Source organism: Nelumbo lutea, chromosome 2 (genome assembly GCF_056320005.1).
Source record: "Nelumbo lutea isolate HS-2025 chromosome 2, American lotus-T2T, whole genome shotgun sequence".
In the NCBI taxonomy this organism is placed as follows: domain Eukaryota; kingdom Viridiplantae; phylum Streptophyta; class Magnoliopsida; order Proteales; family Nelumbonaceae; genus Nelumbo; species Nelumbo lutea.
Window position 1 is genome coordinate 60,837,243 of NC_142685.1, and position 5,067 is coordinate 60,842,309.

Genomic DNA, 5,067 nt, shown 5'->3' on the forward strand with positions numbered 1-5,067 from the left:
GCCTTAATATAGTTTTCTCTTCACTTACAAAAAAAAATTACTATTAATAAATTAAATTATAAATAATCAAAACATCATATATTATTAATGAAATGAAATAACAATGGCTTTTGATATTTTTTTACACTTTTACTGCATAATGCTCGTACCTAGAGGTGTAAATTGGCCCGGGCCGCCTGCGGCCTAGCATGGCAGCACACGAAGGCTAACGGGCCGTGCCAGGCCCGGCATGGACCTCTATGCCGTGCTGGGCCAGGGGTTTGAGGCCCATGGGCCGGCATGAGGCATGGCCCACCAGGCCTATAACGGGTCATGCTGGTTCGCTCGAGAATATAGTCGTTGGGTGGTTGGGCCCCTCCCCCCCAAAGGGGCCCAATAGCTAGTTTCAGCTTTTTTTTTGGGAGGGTGTTATAAACAACCATATTAGGGGGGTATTTGTGTATTTTGCTTATGGCATTGAAATAATGACATAAATGCCCCCAACAACTATAAAACAACTAATTTAGGGGGGCATTTTGGGTAAAGTTATAAGTAACTTTATAATGACTAAAATACCCCTCTTAACAACTAAATAATAGATAGTTTTTTTGGGTATTTTGGGCAATTGAATTATGTTCAATTCCTATAAATAGCCCATTAGCACTATCCAGCTATCCTCCACCATTCTCATCACACCAATTCAACAATCAGTGAATCAACATTCAACAATTCTCCTATTAAGTTGTTACTTATTCTCTTAATCTCTTTAGTATTTCCTCTCTTAGTCTCTTTCAGTCTCTCATGCATTCTCTGCAATTTGAGTGAACTCTGATAGCCTCATAGTGTGATTGGTTGATTGTCTGATTCTCCAAGTTAGCAATTTGGGAGGCTTGGAGCCCTGAACGTTGTCATGTTGAAAGGCTTTAACCATTGAAATCAAGTTCGGAATATGGGATTCTAAACCAGTAATCCAGGATTCTGGGGTAAGTCCAGTTAAATTAATTTTATTTTTTTAGGATTTAAAAAAAATGGCCAGATCTTCCCAAAACCTCAAGTTTAGTAGCCCGATTTAGAGAATATTTAAAATAGAGGATGTTAAGGGGAAGGGGAAAAGAGTAGTTTGCCAAAAATGTAGAAAAGACGTTAGTTATTGTAGCAAGGGTGGTACTGGCCATTTGACTAGACATTTTCTCACACATGAGAAGGAAGAAGAAATAACCCGCGGCTTAAATGAATTTTTGAAATAATATTAATGGAAAATAAATTTTAAAAATATTGAGAGAAGTCAGAGACTCGGAGAACATTTCTCGCTGCCAATCCTGCCATGGCACATGATCGGTGATCTACTAACCCCTATGGTGTTTACAAACTATGGTACTGTGGCACTACCACTGTACCAGCCTACCAGGGTTGGCTAGATGCAGTTATGAATCACGATGCATAATATAAATTACAACTTTACAATTACAAGACAAAAGAGAGCATGATATTAGAGACTATTACAGTACTACATGCACTGGATATTTGGTTTTTCACCTGAAGCAAATGATGAAAGTGTGTTTGAATGCTTTCATCATAATTTATATGTAAATTTTGTTTAAATTGTAAGTTTTAACAAATAACCCATAATTTTTTATTTTTGTCAAATTATTATAAGTTTTGTTTTAATTTTATTTAATTTATTTGCTATTGATGTAATTTTGTATTTTTAGTTTGTAACTATATAGTCTATAATTCTATATTGAATTTTTATATTTTATTAAAATTTTCCATTTTCATATTTCATTCATCCAAGTATGAAGTTTATGAAGTATCAAACCATTGTATATTTCAAAATTTCAATATTTGTATAATTGTATGCTTTGTAATTTGTATCATTATTCATTCAAATTTAAATGAAATAAAAATTTTAAATTCCTATTTGAATTGTTTTATACTTTTATTTATTTATTCTTTGGGTTATTGGGTAATCATAAATTTGTTATTAATTTATTATTCGTTTCCTGTCCTGATTCATGAATCGTGATCCAGTGATCCTGAATCCCGGATATGACAATAATCCATTCAATGAGTCTATCTCGGTTCAGCCCAGGCCCAAGGCCCACCCTATGGCTCAGCCCGACACAACCCAAGCCCACAGCATGACTTGCAGCCCGGCCCGGCCTAGGTTCAAAGCACGACACAACATGGCACGGGCCCACCTGGGCTTGCATCTTGGGCCGTGCCGGACTGACCCCCAAAATTTCCACCGGGGAGGGCGGCACGACCCACTTTACACCTCTACTTATATCTACCTTCACCTCTAGTTGAATATTTCAAAATTCTAGTCCAATAATTTTCCAATTTTCACTAATATATTTAAATAAAACTTACTTATATATTAATTTTATGCAAATATGCATTACTTATAAGAGGGCAAATTGCTGAAAGATACCTTGTATTTAGGGATGTCAACAGGTCAGATTTAGCATGGGTTTGCCTTGTGGCCCAACCCAAACCCGACCTGGCATGGCTAAAGAATGCATAATTTCTAAACACGACCCCACCTTATAGGGTATAACTCAATACCACCATGACCCGACTTGTAGCATTTCAACATTATTTTCTTAACACATTTTGAAGACTTAAACCCCATTAATTTAAGTTATGAAATTGCTTTTATAGATTTTAAAGTGTAATTTTTCCTAAAAAAACCAAAATTAACATGAAAAATAAATCTTAAAACTTCAAGGCTATACAATTAGAAGTCAAAAGTTACAAAAATACTTTGTATATATACAGTGTATCATGATCGGATGGGTGGGTCAACAAAAACCTGAACATGACCTGGGCTAAATAGTCAAAACCCTATCCCGACCCTAAAGCTGGATATGTCTGACCCTAACCCAACCCTATAGGGTTGGGTCAAGCTGAGTTTACCATTTAACCCAATCCATTGACATCCCTACCCTATAGGGTTGGGTCAAGTTGAGTTTACCATTTAACCCAATCCATTGACATCCCTACTTGTATTTTGGGATAGTCTCATTTTAGCACCTTAACTTTCAAATGTGTCACTTTAACCTGAACTTCCATAAATGTACATTCCATGGTTTTTAAAAACAAACCAGTGACCGAACCAGTCAGGGGTCCGATTACCGGTTTGAACGGTCCAACCATTCGACTCGAACGGCTGGCCTGTTCTAACAAAAAAATAAAAAAATAAAAAATTGGAAAACGGTCAAAACCGTTTGAATGGTTCGAATAGTTAACCGGTCGGTTCAACGGTTTGCTGACCAAAATCAACGGTTTTGGGGGAAAAAGCGGTTTTGGAGGAAAACAGAACTGGTCCCATTTTTTCAGGTTTGACCATCCGGTTCAGTCCGATTTTGAAAACAATGGTACATTCAAGTCCAAGTGTCCAACTAAGGCCAAAATTGAAGTGCTTATTCTATTAAGCGCTCATAAGTATTTGGTCAAAAAGCACTTATTTCAAGAATTTGGATTTCCTGCTCATGTCTACCTACATATCATCGTAGCAACACATGGAGAATATCTCATCCACCTATATAGTATTATGCACAGGAAGATATTTTCAATACACAGGAGTAGTGTGTTGTGGGTTGGCGTGAAGAGAGTTATTGTGGGTAGGAGATCTAGAGTCTTATTTCAAATACATAAATATTTTTAAAGTTACATGGCAAGCCCAAAATAAGTGATTATTTAATAAGGAAAATCTATGATATGGAAAAGACATGATACTCAAAGAGATTTGATGAATCAAAGCACCTTGTGAATTTGATGAATACCACCCGATTAGTCACTTTTTTTATAATATCTGTTAATTGGCTACAAGTTTTTCCCATATCATGTATTTCCCGAATCATAAACTAACCCGATTGAATAAGAACTTAAAAATAATCCTAATTTTGGACTTCTCAAATAACCACTTATTCTCAAAATAAACACTTATTTCATGGTTTTTAAAAACGAACCGGTGATTGAACTAGTCAGGGGTCCAGTTATTGGTTCGAACAGCTGGCCCATTCTAATAGAAAAAATAAAAAAATTGGAAAACAGTCAAAACTATTCGAATGATTAATCGTCTGGTTCAGTAGTTTGCTGACCAAAATCAACGATTTTGGGGGAAAAAGCGGTTTTGGAGGAAAATGGAACCGGTTAGGTGACTGGTTCTCAGTTTTTCCGATCTGACCATTCGGTCCGATCCGGATTTGAAAATAGTAACTTATTTATAATTTATTTCCCAAATGCCAGTAATTGCTTATTGGTGTGATCCCTTGATCCGACCCAAAATAAATACTCTTCCAAACTTGGCCTTAGTTAAATTGATATTACCGTGGGAGATAAAAGTACGAAAATGTACATATTTAAATCTCTCTCTCTCTCTCTTTCTCTCTCTCTCTCTATAAAGCTAAAATGTGTACTTGAGAAGGCCTCAGAATGAGAGAAATGGAATCTAATAATATTTTTTCATGGGAATTACAAGAATGCCACTCTCTCTCTTACTTTTTTTCTTTCAAATTACAAAAATGCTACTATCTCTCCTATCAAACCTCTCTCTCTCTCTCTCTCTCTCTATTTCTTTCAAATTACAAGAATGTCACTCTTTCTCCAACTAAGGGGGACCTTAGCTTGGCATCTTGGCTGCTAGGGGACCTGCATTCAAAGGTAGTCAAGTTCAAGCTGAGCCGAGCTCAAACTTTTGATCTCAAGCTCAAGTATCTAATTTAAATCGATCACTGAGGGAGACATCGGCTTGGCACCTTGTCAACTAAGGAAGACCTTAGCTCGACACTTCGCCTGCTAGGGAAACCTTAAATCGACACTTCAGCAACTGAGGGAGATCTCGATTTGGCACCTTAGCAATTGAGGGAGACCTCAACTCAACACCTCAATGCTTGAAAGACCTAATAATCAAGCTCGGACTTTTAAGCTTATGACTCGAACCGAACTCAAGTTTCTAATTCAAATGGATATCGAGCTTGATCTGCAACGCAGGCCCCTCCGCTAGTAATATTATTAAATTGAATATTTGGATTATGGTGAATTTATATTTGATCTAAAATATAAACGGGTCGAAATCCGATT